The 20,432-nt window shown below is 41.0% G+C and overlaps 1 protein-coding gene across 14 annotated transcripts in view; it reads right to left on the reverse strand.

Annotated features, from left to right (window-relative positions):
• Positions 1–20,432, reverse strand: part of DLGAP1 (DLG associated protein 1) — a 793,561-nt gene that overhangs the window by 125,899 nt on the left and 647,230 nt on the right. The window lies entirely within an intron of this gene.

Consider the following 20,432-nt stretch of genomic DNA (forward strand, 5'->3'; position numbering starts at 1 on the left):
TTTTGGTTTTCATTTTGCTTTGTCCTAAAGCCTGAGGTTGCAGCCTCAAAATGAACACTTAGGAAATGGAGAATCTTACCGCACTCAGTGCCTTTCTGTTCCCTCTAGAGAAGTGCACCCCCATCTCTCGACTGTCCTAGTGCGTGGTGACTGTGTGGGCTGTATCGGGGCTTAGAGGGGGGCCTCTGCGCTGGGCTGGAGAGGGTTGGGTATGTGGACTTGGAGGGTGGGGCCGTGTTGGGTGTGGGGCCGACTCTCTTTTCTTTGGCATCTGTTTCACATGAAGAAGACCTTCAGTCTTCTGTTTACTCAGAGTTCCCACTGGACCATCTTACCCTGGGCCTCTCCTCTGGGAAATATCTGACCACCTTATTCAATCTCAGTTACTAAGAGCTGAGAACTGCTTGGGGTGTTATTTCCTTCGAGTAACAAATAGGCTGTGATTTTATGTTTTGGCTGCACCGTTGGGCATGTGGGATCTTAGTTCCCCGACCTGGGAATGAGCCTGAGCCCCTTGCACTGGGAGTGCGGTATCTTAACCACTGGACCACCAGAGACTACCACTAGGCTGTAATGTGGAGCAGGCCCATTGAGGGGAACTAAAGTGGGGTGTCCAATGGCAGGTGTGTCGGGAGCTGATTGTTGGCAAGGACTTGTCACTGACCTGCTATTCTGCCACTGCAGCTCAAGTCGTGGGGGCCTGGAGCAGAGAGAAGGGGCAGGCAAAAGAGAAGATGATGTTTTAGTTAAAATGCCGAATGACCACTCTTTGCAGCTTCCAGAGCTCCACCTTTGCATAGCAAACATAGTAGCAAATCTGTCTTGATTGAACCAATCCTCTCTCCATCAGCTCAACATAAGGTAAGTTAAAAGCCAAACATAAGTTTGAAAGCCAAACATAAGATAGTGAAGCAGTCCCATTGCTATTCTTTTCTTTCCAAAATTATCCTTCAGATGTGCTCAGGTTTATGGGGGTGTGGTGGGTGGGTGGCAGAGGGTATGGGGAATATTTGTGCAAAATCCATTATCAGCATTTACAGCTGCTATTGTTATCAATGACTCCTCATAAGATGGTGTCTTGGTACAAAATCAGACACTGAATTCTGGGGACTCTGTATGTACAGGGCAGAGCCTAAACAACCAAGTACAATCAGGGTTAATTCTGAATCAAGGTAATTCTACCAATTCTCCCTCTCCTGGCTTCTCCCCCACCATCCACTGCGTTATCAGCTGAGTTTGGTGCAGCTGCAACTGATTGAACCTCCAATCACCTCCAGAATATTTACTAGGCGCCGAAACTGATAACAGCTGATATTAACCATGTGCGGGAAAAGATGAGGGGGAAGGAATGATAAGGCTGAAGGATAATTCCAAGATGGATGGGCTTGGAGCCTGCGGACACATAACTCAGACAGTCGAGGCTTATGCAGTAATTGGCAAGATTTGTCAAGCTGGAGGAGGCTTTAGTTGAAAAGATGAGACGAGTAAATTTTCCAGTAGCTTGTCAGGAGTTAGGAGTAAGAGGATGCGCAAATTGCCTTTAGGGATAAGAGGAAGGCATCTGGGATGGGAAAGAAGCAGTCTCTGCGGAGGCAGGATTGAGCAGCAAATTGATAATTACGTTTTTGCTTATGTTTCTGTTCTCAAAACTCAACATTTGCTTATAGTCTTCCACTTGATCACAAACTTCAGTACATCATAAGTATTTGGTGGTTCTTCCTCTGACACGCAGCGTGATGTGTATGATGTGAAAACAGCTGCCTGTGAAACCGCACTTGTGTTTGGAAGCCCGACATCCTGGAGATGTCTGACGGGCATCCGTGTGTCCACGTGTGCTCCGGCACACTCTGAGGAAGTGCCCAAGAAGCAGAATTGATCAATACACCTATTTCATTAAGGCTTCAGCTATTTGCCTCTGCCTTTTCATCAGCCTGTTTAGGAAGAGAGAAAATGGACATATGGGGAATCCAAAAATAAAAGGTTTTGAGGATGATTTACCATTTTGAGTTAACATAGAAAAACACAGGCAGGCAGGCGGGGACACTTTGATGATTCTGCCCTATTCTGAATCTTCCAAATGCTTCTGGAGGTGTGTTAACATCAGAAATAGCTCCTTAAGAAAGAACTTTATCCAAGGGCCACAGGTTTCTTAGTCTCCACCCCACTAGTTTAAAAAACAAAAAACATAATTTTGATTCAGAACCAGTTTGAGGGGAGAGAAGTGTGGGTGTCCTGCTCAGTTAATGTAATCCTATTAAGACTTTCTTTGGAAGGAAAACAAAACCATGAGTGATTTTCTAAGATGTTTGCTGCTGCTGCTGCTACTGCTAAGTCGATTCAGTCGTGTCCGACTCTGTGCGACCCCACAGACGGCAGCCCACCGGGCTCCTCTGTCCCTGGGATTCTCCAGGCAAGAACACTGGAGTGGGTTGCCATTTCCTTCTGCAATGCAGGAAAGTGAAAAGTGAAAGTGAAGTCGCTCAGTCATGCCCGACTCTTAGCGACCCCATGGACTGCAGCCTACCAGGCTCCTCCATCCATGGGATTTTCCAGGCAAGAGTACTGGAGTAGGGTGCCATTGCCTTCTCAGTCTAAGATGTTTAGAACTTCCCTATTATGTAGTTGAAACCAAGAGGAGTGTATTTGGAAAGGTCCATTACAAATGACACACAGGTTCAAAGAGTCAATCAATTGGTTTTCAAACAGAACCAGAGGTTGAGAATGAGTGGATGGAGATACAGCCCCAGAAGGAAGACTCCAAATGAACACATACGGTGATCAGTAAGGTTCATGGCAGACGTGTAAAACTCAGGCAGGAAGTAAGCCTCAATCCACTCAGCATCTGGTTAAAATATCCTCCTGTTGCACACATTCAGCTTGCATGCTATAGATCTACCACCAGAAGAAGAATTTGAAATGTACAAATTAATGTATGTAGGTTTTAAAATTCAGTAGACAACACAGCAGAGGTATCTCTCTCTCTCCTCGATGAAGGCTTCACAATGCTCCTGATACAACTAACACATCCTATATGATCACGGTTGGGAAAAGCCAGCCCACAGTAGTTTTGTCCAAGGCCACGTGACCATGTGAACGAAGGGAACTCAACTGCCTGTTTCTGAGCCCCATTCATGCCGTGTTGCCTCAAACAGAGTTTTAGGAGAACACAGGTGAGAAGAGAGAACGGGTTAGCGTGGTAGCCTTCACCTTTCCTAAAGTTTCCCTTTGAGTTGCTAGAATGGGTGAGAAAAGGCTAAGAGCTTTTGAGTTCTCTCTGGAAGAGAATATTGAAAAGAGGAGGCAAAGACAAAGTCAGGAAAAGGTTTGAGAAAGGAAAAGGCAGATGTTGTAATGACAGTCACCGAAGAACCTAGTGATGTTCGATTCCAGAGCCAGCAGAGTGCTGTGCTGAGGGCCACAGGTATCCCCTAAAGCACTAGCCTTTGTTTTGTGGTTTTGACGCTTCTCATGAAGCAAGAGTCTTCATCCTTTTTCGGTGTAAATTTGTCAGAATCACTTTAATGAACTAGGATAATGAATATCTTCCAGGACTCTGCACAGTCCCATCCAGCATTTCCCTTTTTCCACTTTCTAAAGAGTCCTCGCCTTTCTAAAAACACAGGTGGCCTCCTCTATTGTATTAGATCATTTTGGTGGCGGAAACCCTTTCTTTCTCTGTGATTGCTTGGGGAGCTTTTCTGGCTGGAACACAGGCACCAGCCGACAGCAGGCCTCTGAGGGTTCAGCTTTGTCGGCCTAAGAACCACAAAGGCGTGGATTTATGTTTCAAAGATCCCTTAATCTGGTTTTGTGTAGCTTTGCACTTTGTCCTAAATGCCCTTCTCTTCAAAAACCACCTGCAACTGCCATTTGCAAATGAACCGCCTCTGACATCTGAAGGCAAAAAAAAAAAAAAAAGGCAAAATCTACAGAAAGCTCACCTGCTACCCTTATGAGAGGCAGGGACGGCAAAGCAAAGGCTCCTTAAAAAATTTAATTTTTAAGAATTCTTTCCTAGAAGGAGTTACTATATGCTTAGACAAATAACAAGCATCACCAAGCAGCATCTTTCTCACGACTATCTTCATTTACCCAGTGTAACCACTGAACCCAAGAGACTTCATTTAACCAAGGAAAAAAGGTGAAATTGAAGGATATGAGATGTATTATCATTTCTAAATGGAACCTTAACCCTGAAATGTTATCTATTAATATTTCTGTTTTAAAAATAAAATTCATTTTATGTATTATGAAAGTAAAACATGCCCACTGCAGAAATAAAGTATAAAGAAAAACCCAAACTGTCTTTGGCTCCAATAGCGAAGGTAATTACTGTTTAACTAACATTTTAGTGCATTTATTTCTGCCCAGTTTTTTTCCCCGTGTGCAGTTTCTTAACATAGTTCTGCATTATGTGTGCAGTTTTGCAATTTTGGCAGTGCTTCACTGTACTCTAGACATCTAGCTTGATCTAAGAAGTTCTTCCCCTCAGTATTACCGTAAGTTCTTTCTAAATATAATTTTAGTGGCTGGCATAATAGTTCATTGAAGTGAACGTTTCATAATTTGCCTAACAGTTCCCTTGTGGTGGTATTTTTCAGTCGCTCAGTGGTGTCTGACTCTTTGTGACCCCTTGGACTGTAGCCTACCAGGTTCCTCTGTCCTTCATTATCTCCCAGAGTTTGCTCAACTTCATGTCCATTGAGTTAGTGATGCTGTCTAACCATCTCATTCTCTACTGCCCCCTTATCTTTTTTCCCTTCAATCTTTCCCAGTATCAGGGTCTAGGAAATGGCAACCCACTCCAGTATTCTTGCCACAAGAATGAACATGAATGAACATGAACAACATTTCCCTCCTGGCAGACAAATCTTCACTTATCATCAAAGGTGTTTTTCACCATCATAAATAATGCTGTGGTGAACATCTTTACAAAATTTCTCTCACATTGTCTCCACAGAACAGTTTCATAGAGGGAAAAACAGGTAAAGAACAATGAATATCCAAAAGTTTTTAGAGATTTCAATATCCGGCTTGGGTTGAATCTCATGGCTTGGATAGGTGCAAAGAGTGAGAGTTTTGCTGCTTTTTTAAAAAAATGGAATTAAAAGTAGAGAAGAAATTACATGTTCTCAGCACCTTTAGAGATTATCAGTATTTTTTCTGGCCTTTCATGGTACTCTAGAATTTGGGGGATGAATAATATGATGCTTTTAAGAGAAAGTTGGGAAAAAATAGACTCAGTGTCCATAAAAATGCTTTATAGATCTTCTCATAATTTAATATTCATTCCAGAGATGGGCTCAGCAATCCATTAAGTCCTCCTTATTCAGATATTCATAGGTTAAACAGAGATTTGAGACCAAGTCAGGATTGAGGCTGCTAATATTAGGATAACTTTTAAATTCACAGGTAAGAAAGGGAAAAGGAGGTGTAACCTCCCTGGGACTTTGACTAGGAGAAGTGGGGAGAAAGAACATAAAGTAGAATTAAGAGTCTAAGAATAAACGGAAGCTTTTATTTGCAGAAGTTAACATTTACCAGTCTCCTTGAGTCTCATCATTTTACCCATTTTGGGAAGTCCATTCCCCAAATAAAAAATGATTGAAACTTTGTTTCTCAAGATGGTGTGGGGGAGACATGTGACCATCCCACTCTTTCTAAAATGAAGTGGTTTATTTTCAGGTGCTTGAGAAAAAAAAAGTAAAGAACTTTCTGCTTCTGTATAGATGTTGGAGTTATCCTAGAAACTTAAGGAATTCAGTGAAGTAGAAAATTTCCTGAGGAACTCTTAGATTTTCACCTATCAGTCAACTATCAACAAATGTTCTTGGCCAAATTTCGTATGCGAGAACTGTAGCTTTGTGTTTTGAAGGCTAATGTGCAACAGCTGCAAAGCGATACATTAAGTGGTATTTAAAGTTTTTAGCTTATAGTTTGGGTCAGACCTGTGTGCTTAGTCACTTGAGTCCTGTCTGACTCTTTGTGACCCCATGGACTAAAGCCCTCCAAGCTCCTCTGTCCGTGGGATTCTCCAGGCAAGAATGCTGGAGTAGGTTGCTATTTCCTCCTCCAGGGGATCTTCCCCACCCAAGGATGGAACCTGTATCTCAGTCTCATGATTTGGCAGGCGGATTCTTTACTACTATGCCACCTATAGTTTGGTCACAAGGTACTAACTGAGACCTTAAACCATATAAGACTAGTGGAGTTAGACTGATCAAGGCCAAAGTTAAGAGCTTGCATTCTTTTGATTTAAGCAATTAAAAAAGCATTGAGGACTTGTGGAATGTGGCTTTCTTTTTTTCTGATGGATAGCTATTCATGTTTTAGGTAACTAATTTTTATTGTTTAAATTTTTTAAATTTTGAAATTTTTATTACTTTAGTTATGAAAGAAGGAAAATTTAAAGTATAATTGATTAGCTTCAAGTGTATAAAATAGTGGTTTGATATTTCCATACATTACAAAATGATCATCACCATAGTCTAGTTACCAATTGCCACTATGTAAAGTCACTACAATATTATTGATTATGTTTCCTATGTCGCACATTATATTCTGTGACTATTTTATAACTGGAAGGCTGTGCCTCAATCTCCTTCATCTACTTCACTTATTCCCTCACTCCACTTCCCTGTAGCAGCCATCTGTTCATTCTCTGTGTCTGGTAGTCTTTTTCTGTTTGTTAATTTGCTTTTTAGATTCCACATGTAAGTGAAACCATACGATATTTGTCCTTCTTTTTCATTATTTCATTAAGTATGATACCCTCTAGGTCTGTCCACATTGCAAATCTCATTCTTTTTCGTGGCTAAGTAATGTTCCACTATGTAAGTGTGTAGAAAACTTTCTCTGTATCCATTCAGCTGCTGATGGACACTTAGTTGGTTTCCATATATTGGCTACTATAAATAGCGTTGCAATGAACATAGGTATGCATATATCTTTTTGAATTCATGTTTTTATTTTCTTTGAAAAAATATCCAGAAATAGAATTGCTGGATCATATGGTAGCTATATTTTTAATTTTTTGAGAACCCTTCATACTATTTTCCATAGTGTTTGTATCATATAATAAAAAAATAGTTTTATTTATTTTTGGCTGCACTGCCTCTTCATTGCTGTATGTGGGCTTCCTCTAGTGTGGTAAGCAGGGGCTTCTGTTCATTGTAGAGCGTATACTCTAGGTGCGTGAGCTTCAGTAGTTGTGGAACGTGGGCTCAGTAGTTGTATCACAAGGGCTTAACTGCTCCATGGTATGTGGAATCTTCCCAGACTGGGGATCGAACTGTGTCCCCTGCACTGGCAGGCAGATTCTTATCCACTGCGCCACCAGGGAAATCCCCAGGTAACTAATTTTTAAGTGAAAAGAAAGTTTCTTTAAACATGCTTTTTACTTAATGGGCTGCAGTAGATGTGCTGTAAATCTGGAAAAGATACTGATGTGGTTAGTATCTGAACTGAAGAAACACACGGCGATTCCAAAGGCTAAGCAAACAATGCCTGGTGCTTGCGTTACTTTTTAAGACAAGTTGTGCTTTATTAAAATTCCACTCTGATTGATATGCCACGAAAGTCATCCTCGATGACTTGAAAGACAATGGATACTGCTGTTCTTGAGAATTCTTTGTCTCCACTTTTTTGTCAGTCACAATTGTTGAGTTTTGGTTTGAGCAGTTGAAGATTTTTAAAGAGTGTATAATTTAGCTTATAGGTTTCAGAGTGGTGAGAAAAAAAATACTTGGATAGGATTGGGAAGGAGGATAAGGGACTCTGACAGTGTGATATGAGGCATTGAGTACAGGGTGCACAGTGAAATATAATTTTGGGTGGCACCCATGAGTGAAAATTGTGTCATGTTAGGTGGGGCCTATGTCTGGAAAGCATAGTTTCAATGTTTGATGGGTAGAAGGAGTTACATAATAGAGATGAAAACAAGGCCTGCCCACCCATGCATGTCCTCTTCAAAGGAAACCCTGCTCAAACCACCCATTGAAGAAGTCATGGCTACTGGGTCCCTGGAGTCCCAGAAGGGTAGGAGAGGGAGGGTGGGGATGAAAAAGTGATTACAGAAATGACAGCTGAAAATTTCCCAAACTTGGCAATATGGCCAAAAAAAAAAAAAAAAAGGATAAATACAATAGACTTTCTCCTCTGAAATTTCTGCATTATGTATGACATTTGAAGCAAAAAATATAACGTGTGATATGGTTCTCAATGTGGAGAAAATATTTAAGATGATTAGATTATAAATGGGAGAAGGCAAAGGGACTTGAAAGCAGGTTTGGTTTCTATACCTCATTCAAACTGGTAAAATGTGGACAAGAGTAGATCTTTGTCCTGATGGAGACCCCCTGGAGGTCTGCAACCCACTGCAGTATTCTTGCCTGGAGAATCCGCATGGACAGAGGTGCCTGGCGGGCTACAGGCCATGGGGTCACAAAGAGTTGGACATGGTTGAGCGACTAACACACATAGTAGTTCTGTATCTTGATTGTGGTGGTGGTTACAAGAGTCTGCACTTGGATAATTACCCATATACATCATACCAATGTCAATTTCCTGGTTATGATATTGTATGGTTATCTACAATGTAATCATTGGGAGAGACTGGGTGACTGGGTATAAGTAATTGCTGTACTATTGTTGCAATTTCCTATACTTATATAATTATTTCTAAACAAAAAATTCAAAGATAATGGAAAGAAGTTCCGTGAAAATAATAAAAGCCAACATTTAATATCTCATACCTTTCTGGCCATAATAATCATTTTGGGAGAGAAGAGTACTTCAGAAGCAAAGCAGTGGGTAATATGGACTCACTAATTTTCTTAAATTAAAAAATTTAATCATGGGGGGATATATAGTAGGATAAGAATATTATTTTGGGGGGCTCCAAAATCACCACAGATGGTAACTGAAGCCATGAAATGAAAAGACGCTTGCTCCTTGGAAGGAAAGTTATGACCAACCTAGATAGCATATTCAAAAGCAGAGACATTACTTTGCCAACAAAGGTCCGTCTAGTCAAGGTTATGGTTTTTCCAGTGGTCATGTATGGATGTGAGAGTTGGACTGTGAAGAAAGCTGAGCGCCGAAGAATTGATGCTTTTGAACTATGGTGTTGGAGAAGACTCTTGAGAGTCCCTTGGACCACAAGGAGATCCAACCAGTCCATTCTAAAGGAGATCAGTCCCGGGTGTTCTTTGGAAGGAATGATGCCAAAGCTGAAACTCCAGTACTTTGGCCACCTCGTGCGAAGAGTTGACTCATTGGAAAAGAGTCTGATGCTGGGAGGGATTGGGGGCAGGAGGAGAAGGGGACGACAGAGGATGAGATGGCTGGATGGCATCACTGACTCGATGGACGTGAGTTTGAGTGAACTCCGGGAGTTGGTGATGGACAGGGAGGCCTGGCATGCTGTGATTCATGGGGTTGCAAAGAGTTGGACACGACTGAGGGACTAAACTGAAGAATATTGTATGAAAAACTAGTTTAAGATTGGATTTTGAGAGAGAAAGGATGGCAACCCTACTCAGAAATTCCAGGTGAGCTTCTGTCTTCATATCACCTGATATTCCTCATCAGGGATACACTTCTAAGGTATAAAATGGGTTAAGCAAAGGTTATTTTAATAATATATCCCCTTGAGACCATAAAGCTGAAAAAATACTGTAGGGATTAAAAACTAATAAAATTCTGACAGGGTGTCATATATTTTAGCATAATTTAGACTAGTTATTTTCTTCTGTAAGGTAAAGTAGAAGTTATTAGAATTAGTAGTCTTAATAATTGATAATTGATAGAAAAGGGAAAAAAAGAGCAGCGGCATGAATGGACCTAGAGATTATGATACTAAATGAAGTAAAAAAAAGAAAGACAAATACCATGTTTCACTTACATGTGGAATCTAAAATATGGCACCCATGAACTTACCTACAAAACAGAAACAGACTCAGAGAGGAGGCGCGCTGTTGCCAAGGGGGATATGGGGGGCGGGGGAAGGGGTGGACTGAGAGTTTGGGGTTAGTGGATACAAACTTGCATATAGAATGGATAAACAATGAGGTCCTACTATATATAGCACAAGCAACTATATCCAATCTCCTGGGATAAACTATAATGAAAAAGAATATAAAAAAAGAATGTATATACGTGTATAACCAAGTCACTTTGCCGTATAGCAGAATTAACATTGTAAATTATAGTTCAACTAAAAATGGCCAAAAAATGGGTAAGAGAGAAAAGTTATCTGTTGTGTGCTGGTGGAATTTACCTGCCAGTAGGATACCAGCAGATGGCAAAGAAAACTTTCAGTGTTAATAGTGACATGGCCATTGATTTCTCATTACAATAAATATATGACTATTTCATATATAGTTGCTAATGTAGTAAATGATGATGACTGCAGCCATGAAAGTAAAAGACGCTTACTCCTTGGAAGGAAAGTTATGACCAACCTAGATAGCATATTCAAAAGCAGAGACATTACTTTGCCAACAAAGGTCCGGCTAGTCAAGGCTATGGTTTTTCCTGTGGTCATGTATGGATGTGAGAGTTGGACTGTGAAGAAAGCTGAGCGCTGAAGAATTGATGCTTTTGAATTGTGGTGTTGGAGAAGACTTTTGAGAGTCCCTTGGACTGCAAGGAAATCCAACCAGTCCATTCTAAAGGAGATCAGCCCTGGGTGTTCTTTGGAAGGACTTATGCTAAAGCTGAAACTCCAGTACTTTGGCCACCTCATGCGAAGAGTTGACTCATTGGAAAAGACTCTGATGCTGGGAGGGATTGGGGGCAGGAGGAGAAGGGGATGACAGGATGAGATGGCTGGATGGCATCACCGACTCGATGGACATGAGTCTGAGTGAACTCCGGGAGTTGGTGATGGACAGGGAGGCCTGGCGTGCTGCAGTTCATGGGGTCGCAAAGAGTTGGACACAACTGAGCGACTGAACTGAACTGAACTGAATGTAGTAAAATCATGGTACTATTCATCTTGGTCTTCTCTTTTTAAATACAGACACTTGGCAACAGTAAAGGGTCATCCTAAACGCTTGACAGAAAGTCAATTGCAGGAGGAACAGAGACACAAACCCTTGGCTGGAGCTGTGAAGGCATGTCCAAGTGCCAGCATTAATCACACGTATGGTTTTCAGCTGCTACTAGTTTGCTGTATTTGTTAAAGTTCAATATGAATTGGATCAGACAACATCGAACTTTGAAGAATTTTAAAAATGTCTGTTTATTCCATTATAAAACATGAGTCTATGGAGGTATCAGGAAGATTAAAAAGTGAATTTTTAGGTTCCGTGTTGTCATTAATTTTGGGGGAGAAATTTCCCATATAACAAATATTCACAGGAAAAGAGTCTGATTTTCTAATGTGTGTTTTCTGATTGATCTTGGTAACTGGGTTGTGAATACTCAACCCAGCCAAGAGACCAGTGAGATCAGGAGTAAATAATTGTAGTATTTTTTTTACTTAGTCCAAGGCAGAGACCAACGATGACTTCATCAACCACAACACAAAACCTACCAGCTGCTTTCTTTCCACATGAGTAGGTAAAGATTCCTTTTCCCATTCAGTGCTTTCTGACAGCACTGTAACCAGATCAAGGGGTTATATTTGATCTTTTAAATCCATCATAATGTCAAAATGACAAAGTGTAATATGAAATTTTAAACCCAAGGAGTATTTTAGTTTTTGAGGTTTTGTCTCTATTCATTGTCATTTCTCTCTCTTTTTTTTTTTTTACATCTTTAATTTCACTTTAGATATTGCAGGGTTAGACAAACCAGCATGAAACATGGTGTTGCTAATATGTGATTAAAACATTTCTTTTCAAGAGGGGTTTTCAGAAAATTTTATGGAAAACACAGGTTTCAAACATGGCAGGAACTAAATGAATATTTGTGGGAAGAAAAATGAATTAAAAGAGTTTTTGGGCATCTCATTCTGTAGACAAATTTGTATTAAATTAGTTCAGGGTATACTATATTTTACTAAGCACTTATTGATGAGTAAAGAGAATTTAAGTGTGGACTTCCCTGGTGGTCCAGTGGTTAAGGCTCTGTGCTTTCAATGCAGGGGGCAAGGGTTCAATCCCTGGTCAGTGAACTAAGATCCCATATGCCATGCACTGTGGCCAATAAATAAATTCCAAGTTCTTAGTCATTCTACTGTATCTTTAAAAAAAATAAAGAGAATTTAAGAGCCTGCTCTGTCACTTACTAACTTGGTCAAGCTGTTTAAACTTGCTAATAAGCCTTAATATTTTTTCCTGTATTGTGAAAACAATGATATCATATCCTGTACATGTCACAGACTACTCGTGAGGATTACATGAAATAATCTCCACAGCTGGTTCATAGTGCTTGCCAAGGAGTAAATGCTCCACGATTAGCCATTATCATCATTATTAAACTAAAACAGATTGAGAGATTTAAAATCAAAGCCAATAGAGAGACTTTATGTGCATTGTACACAGTGCTTCCTTATTAATGGTCTTGTTTGAACCTCACAACAACCCTCAAGGCTGGAAGACACTGGAACTCCATCACTACTAGCCCTGTGATAACCCCTCAGGTGGGCAAAGGCACATTAGCAGGCTGTTTATGGAACATGATACCTCCAGGCCTGGCACACTGGTCCTGAGAGGTGATTTAAAAAATATATATATATTTTATTAAAATATAGCTGATTTACAATGTTGTGTTAGTTACAATGTTGTGTACAGCAAAGAGATTCATTTATACACATATCTACATTCTTTTTCATATTCTTTTCCATTCTGGCGTATCACAGGATATGAACATAGTTCCCTGTGCTATAGAGTAGGACCTTTGTTTTTTATCCGTTCTCTATAATAGTTGGCATCCGCTAACCCCAAACTCCCAGATCCCTTTCCTACCCTCTCCCCCTTGGCAACCACAGTTTGTTCTCTATGTCTGTGAGTCTGTTTCTATTTTGTAGATAAATCCATTTGTGTCATAGTTTAGATTCCACATATAAATGATACCATATGGTGTTTGTCTTTCTCTTTCTGACTTACTTCACTTAATAAAATGATAATCTCTAGGTTCATCCATGTTGCTGCGAATGGCATTATTTCATTCTTTTTTATGGCTGAGCAGTATTCTATGGTGCGTGTATACATACTACATCTTCTTTATCCTCTGTTGATGGGTATTTAAGTGGCTTCCATGTTTTGGATATTGTGAGGGGTGCTGCTATGAACACAGGGGTGCATGTAACTTTGGAATCATAGTTTTCTCCAGATATACGCCCAGGAGTGGGATTGCAGGATCGTATGGGAGCTCTGTCTTTAGCTTTTGAGGAACTTCTATGCTGTTCTCCATAGTGGCTGTACCAGTTTACACGCCCACCAACAGTGTAAGAGGGTTGCCTTTCCTCCACACCCCTTAGAGGTGATTTATGTGATAAAACTGCTGGAGGAGACAGACCCTCTATCTTCTTCAGTGTTGATAGGACTTCTGTATTTTATGACTTCATAATATTTCTATTTAGAGTGCAAAAGAATGCCACCTTGAGGGCCCCAAAGTAGAAATGTTATAACCAAATTCTTCCTAGAATCATCACAGTCCGTTTTCTCAGATATTAAAAAACAGAGAAGTTTCCTCACAAAAGGCATAGTTTTTACTACAAATCTGGCTCTTTTTTTCTGGTCTAATCCTCCTAAGATGGGAGGAAGTGGATGTCTCCAGTCCTACATGGATATTTGGAGAAATTCAAGGAAGGGAGCCTCATAAGCAGAGGGACAAGAAACCAGTCCAGGCAAGATCTGAAATTTATTGCTTGATCTTATCTCGAGTAGAAAAGAAAGGTTCTTTGTTTAAAAAAAACTTCTGGCCTATATCTGTCCTTTGGACTTCTGAACCTTTCCTTCATTGCTTTATAAAAACAACCTGTTAATTAACTTTGTGCCTGTTCGAAAGAAGTGAACTTCCTCTGAACTCTAAGGATTCTTGGTGAATTTGTAGAGCTGGGGCTCAAACAAGCCAAGGGTGATGGCTGGCTGACCTGGCGTTTTATTCTGATTTTGCTTCCAGCTAGAGGCCCACCACTCTGGGTCTTAGTTTTCCTACCTTAAAATGAGTTCTGTGGATGAGATCAGTGGTGATAACCTTTTTCAGTAAAAGGCCAGAGAGCAAATATTTTTGACTTTCTGGACCATATGGTCTTCAGCAACTACTCAGTTCTGCTGTGAAAGGGTAAAAGCAGGCACAGATAATATGTAAACAAAGGAGTGTGACTTTATGTTCATAAACTTTATTTATAAAAATAGGAAGCAGGTTAGATTTGGCCCCTAGGTTGTGGTTTGCAGACCTGTGGACTGGATGATGTAGAATTTTCTTCTATTGCTAATATTTTATGATTCAACCTGTTTTAATAGCAATACTATTTCCCTGGGAAAGTCACCTTGATTATGCAAACATCTGTTGAATATGGAGTTTGTGAGGTAGTTAAGTATTTTTCTGCTGGTCACTGCAGTGTTCCTGGAGAAGGAAATGGCAACCCACTCCAGTATTCTTGCCTTGAGAATTCCGTGGACAAAGGAGCCTGGCGGGCTACAGTCCACGGGGTCGCAAAGAGTCAGTGAGCAACTCTCCCTCGTACTCATTGCAGCATTATTCACAATGACCCAATATGGAAACAATCTAAGTGTCCCTGGAGGGATGGGTGGATGAAGATGGAGTATACAGGTCCACAATGAAATAGTTTTTAATTTTTTAAATTAGAAACCCTTTTTATTTTATATTGTAGTACAGCTGATTAACAATGCTGTGATAGTTTCAGGCACACAGCATAGTGACTCAGTCATATACACACATGTATCCCTTCTGCCCCAACCCCCCCAACCCCCATCCGGGCTGCCACATAACACTGAGCAGAGTTCCCTCTGCTATACAGTAGGTCCTTGTTGGTGATCCATTTTAAATACAGCAGTGTGTACATAACCTTCCCAAACTCCCTAACTATCCCTTCCCCCCACCCTTCCCTCCATCCTTCCCCTCAGCCACCATAAATCCATCCTCTCAGTCTGTAAGTCTGTTTCTGCTTTGTAAGTCTATTTGATACCGGATGGAATATTATTCAGTCATGAAAAGGAAGAAATCTTGTCATTTGTGACAACATGGGTGGACCTTGAGGGTATTATGTTAAATGAAATAAGTCAGAGAAAGGCAAATACTGCAGGATCTCACATATATACGGAATCTAGAAAAGCTGAGGCAGAGAATACATTGGTGGTTCCTGGGGGCTGGAGGGTGGGGGAAAGGCGGAGATGGTGATCTAAGGAACAAACTGCCAATGAGAAGATGAATAAGTTCTGGAGATTAATGTACAGCATCATGATTATAGTCAACAAGACTGTTGCATTCAAAGTTGCTAAGAGAATAGATCTTAAATGTTCTCACCACCAAAAAGAAATGATAATTATGTGAAGTGATGAAGGTGTTAGCTAACACTATGGTGGTCACCACGTAGCAATACATTCATGTATCAAATCAACTCATTGTACACCCTAAATGTATACAATGTGGTATCTTTGTCTGGTTTTGGTATCAGGGTGATGGTGACCTCATAGAATGAGTTTGGGAGTGTTCCTTCCTCTGCAGTTTTTAAAAACAGTTTCAGAAGGCTAGGTGTTAACTCTTCTCTAAGATCATGGCATCCAGTCCCATCACTTCATGGGAAATAGATGGGGAAACAGTGGAAACAGTGTCAGACTTTATTTTTGGGGGGCTCCAAAATCACTGCAGATGGTGACTGCAGCCATGAAATTAAAAGATGCTTACTCCTTGGAAGGAAAGTTATGACCAACCTAGATAGCATATTCAAAAGCAGAGACATTACTTTGCCAACAAAGGTCCGTCTAGTCAAGGCTATGGTTTTTCCTGTGGTCATGTATGGATGTGAGAGTTGGACTGTGAAGAAGGCTGAGCGCTGAAGAATTGATGCTTTTGAACTGTGGTGTTGGAGAAGACTCTTGAGAGTCCCTTGGACTGCAAGGAGATCCAACTAGTCCATTCTGAAGGAGATCAGCCCTGGGATTTCTTTGGAAGGAATGATGCTGAAGCTGAAGCTCCAGTACTTTGGCCACCTCATGCGAAGAGTTGACTCATTGGAAAAGACTCTGATGCTGGGAGGGATTGGGGGCAGGAGGAGAAGGGGACGACAGAGGATGAGATGGCTGGATGGCATCACTGACTCGATGGACGTTGAGTCTGGGTGAACTCCAGGAGTTGGTGATGGACAGGGAGGCCTGGTGTGCTGCAATTCATGGGGTCCCAAAGAGTCGGACACGACTGAGCGACTGAACTGAACTGAACTGAAACGTTTGATAGAACTCTCCTGTGAAGCCATTGGTTCTGGACTTTTGTTTGCTCTGAGTTTTTAAATCACAGTTTCTTAAACTTACACAATGTAATATGTCAATGATACCAGAGTAAAACAAGTATTTTTCTGCATCTTCTCTTATTTTTCTTTCTCCATTATTGAGTGCCTACCATGTGTATTATAAATATAAATTACTACCTTAATGTCATTTTGCTCAAGATCTTGTGTGTTTAGGGTTTGTTGTTGGGGGTGGGTGTGTGGGGAGCAGGCTGTACAGAGGGTAGGATGAGGGAAGGTAGGTTCAGTGTGGTTTTCTGTACGGGATGGCTGACCAGGTGTGATGACCCAAACCTGTGAGAACTCCCAGAAGTTAGCCCTGACCTCAGGTGCTCTACAGGGTAACTGCTTCTGTATATGGAGCTGGGAGAGTGTGTGAGGTTAAGATTATGGAAAAGCATGTCTCTGTTTAAAGGAGAATGTGACTGCTCTTGTTGGAAAAATCAAACTGGAAATATGTGTTGTGATCACTGTGGCCCCAAGCCACACTCACAAAGGCAAGCTGTGTTGAACTCCCTGCTTGAGGACCCTGGCTGTTTGCCCAGGAGGATGCTCTGTCCTGGACCCTTGCTGCCCTTCCTGGGGGCGCCATGAAGGACAGGAGACCAGTTCAACCCCATTCATTTTTAAGAGCTTCCCCTAATGAAAAGAATATAGCACACCAGCCAAATATCAGGAGCAACGGTGTGGCACATGCTTACTCTTCATAAAGTCACATTATTGTTACATAAGTCTTTCTTGAAACTCTTGTAATGTACCAAAGGAAATATCTTAAAAGACCAGAGAATCATGTATCATGATAGCTTGCCTATTTTTGTGAAAGAGTATTATTTTAACTCAAATATTATATTGGCTTTAAAAATAATAAAAAGCAGTAAGTGTTTATTTAAAGGGAGATGTTTTAAATAAACACTTACTGCTTTTATTATTATTATCCTCTGTCTACACCCACTGACCCTCCGGCTTCTGTGTGCTGCGTCACCACTGCAAAGGACATATTTTGTGTCCTTTCTGACCACGTGTATGTGTGTGTATCTGCATGAGCATGTCCATCGATGATGATGCACTGTTCATGCTTATCCAGACTCTTGTGTCACCAGATTGAAGTCTGTCTAGCTGCAATGTGGCAATGCTTTCGATAGATCTTGAACGCTTAGCATAGGAAGTAAAAAGAAATCTCATCCTTAAACACATCCAATTGCATTTGTATATTTCACAGAAGGCCAGCTGAATCCAGTTCTCTGAAGTGGAGGTTTGGGTCTATTTCTAGTACCAAGTTCTACTTTTACCTAAAATACTCAGACGATTGAGGTAATGGTGCTTGTTTTCCCACAGTCATGAGGCTAACTGATCACTTAAAAATTTTACTTTCCTAGTGTTAGTTGCTCAGGCATGTCTGATTCTTTTCGACCCCATGGACTATAGCCCACTGTGCTCCACTGTCCATAGGATTCTCCAGGCAAGAATTCTGGCATGGGTAGCCATTCCCTTCTCCAGAGGATCTTCCTGACCCAGGGATCGAACCCAGGTCTCCCGCATTTTGGGCAGATTCTTCATCATCTAAGCTACCAAGGAACAGTACCTCTAATCCTCACCAAATAGTCCAATGGTGCAATGATTATATAGGAACTTACTTGAATCTCTTAGGTGGAGAGATATCTGAGTGCTTGAAGCAGATAATAAAGGGAGATAATATAGGACTGTATCATAGTTAGATAAACCAAAATGTCAATTAACCAAAAGAAGCATAACTATACATCACTCCCCAACTCAGTTCCTAGTTGGCTCTGAGTCTCCATTAATCCCTGGTCATATCACCAGGGGCTCCTTAGGGCCCCTTGGAGCCGAGCCCATCTTCCTGACTCTCCCACATGGCAGCAGACATTTCTGTGGACCTTTCTAGGTGGTTTCTTTTTGCTCATATGAGGAATGGACAACACTGGAGGAGAAAAGCTTAATAGTCTAGTTTGCTAAACATCTGAACCATTTAAAATGGGCTGACAAAAATCAAAGACAGAATGTGGATTGTTGTGGGGGGAAGTTAATAGCTATTAACTGCAGTTGACAAAAATGAATTGTTTTTCAGACAAAGGGAAGTTTAGGACATTTAAAATCTATTGTAAATGTCCAAGAATAATGAGCAAAGGCGAAATCTATGTCACATCCTACTGAACACAGATGTAAACCTGACCTATGTGCACAAGGGAAATGGTTAAAATTAGAGCAAAGTCATTTCCTGATTAACACAGATGAGTGCGTGCTTTCAAAAACTAGTAGGTCCTATGAGAAGGCAGATTTTCTATGGAAGGAAACCAGTAGAAGAAAACATATTAATAATAGCACTGACATCATCATGACAGAGAGAAGGAAAACTCTGTGTATATGTGTGTGTGTGTGAGAGAGAGAGAGAGAAAAGGGGTAAGAAGGAGATACAGGAAGTATGACAGAAGTAGAATTAAGGGCACAGAACCTTATTATATCCTAAAATGACTTTTTTTTTAAAGAACAAATCCATGGTATAGATAAGCTTTGAAAAGTGATATTAGAATTCTAAAGGCTTTACTTAGAATCTATAATAACATTTAGTTCTTAAACTGTTTGCTTGTTTTTCTATGACTGTAAGGACGATATAATGTTGACCTTGGATGACGAAGGGTGACGTCACCAGCTGTCCTGTATACAAATCTGGTATTTTGTGCTTCACCATTCCCCATGACAAGTTCCATCTTCCTGCCCCTAACCCCCTGCAGCTGCAGCCAAGCCTGGAGTCTCGCCGCCCTGACGGGGCCCAGGACTTAGGACAAGGCTCCTAGAGCCCAAGGTGGAGCGGATGTTGTCAGCTCTGTGGGGTTTTTGTTGACTGCTCCCTGTTTTTGGCTGTTCTCCCACACAGGGCCTCTGGCTAAAGCCTCTCCAATTCTAAATTGAACAACACAAGACACCCCCACCCCAGGCCCCCTTCACCTCCTTCTCTGATAGGCTTGTCAGATTTAGCAAACACTGCAGATGTCACAGATAATTCTGTAGTGTAAGTAGGTCCCATGAAAGATTTGGGATATACTGACACTACAAAATGATTCACTATTGATCTGAAATTCACACGTAACTGGCAACTTGGATTTTACCTGGTGACCTTATTATCTGAGCTCTGGAAACCCTCAGCATACCTGGGAAGGGTCTTAGAAAGGTCAGAATAGGGTATTTGGGGCAGGGTGTTCCCTTTTCCTTCCCTCGGCCCTTCTGGGCAAGGATCTGAATTTTGCATATTTAAGGAGCAATTGCAGCACAGGAGAGTAGCTGGTGAGTGATGAATCTGCTGTACAGAGAACAGATCAGACAGGGCTGGGGGGAGGTGGGTGGGGACGGGGCGGGGAAACAGGGAAACACCAAAGACGAAACTAGAGACACAGCCACACCTTCAAGCTACACTTATTGCACAGATGTAAACACGCACAAATATGCCCGTGAATGAATTTAAAAATGTGTTCATTTCCTGAACCAACTTTATTTAACTTATTAACCTCGTCTGTGGCTGTTTGTGCAGAATCTCCTAGTGAGCAAAAACGCACACCTTCTGTCTCTGGTGGGAATCGGCCACCCAGGGCCAGAGGTGCTGGGATACAGTGGGTCAGCTGAGCCACGGTCTAGAAGCATCTCTTCCCTAATCCTGAGATCTTAATTTGCCTTGGTCCAGAAGGAAGACCTGTTGTTTAACCTTTAATGGCTTTCTTGCAAGTAAGATGAGAACCTATTAGTTCCCAAGCCAGCGAAAGTTCTAAGCTGAATGATAATTGCTGACATTTGAAGCACCTAGAATGAAAACTGAATAGTTTAGCATAGATTTTTCCTTCTAATTAATTCATCATTTATCTTGACTCGATGTGATGATCTTTTTTATCGAACTAGTCTTTATTGGAGTAATGCTAAATTCTACCAAAGTTAAGACTAGTTACAATGGAGAGGATTTTCTTCTTGGACCCAAATGTTATTTTTTAAAAAAGCACCCTGAAAC

The sequence above is a fragment of the Bos grunniens genome, chromosome 24 (assembly GCF_055505025.1).
Source record: "Bos grunniens cultivar Pamir isolate PY7600 chromosome 24, Bosgru_T2T1.0, whole genome shotgun sequence".
NCBI lineage: Eukaryota > Metazoa > Chordata > Mammalia > Artiodactyla > Bovidae > Bos > Bos grunniens.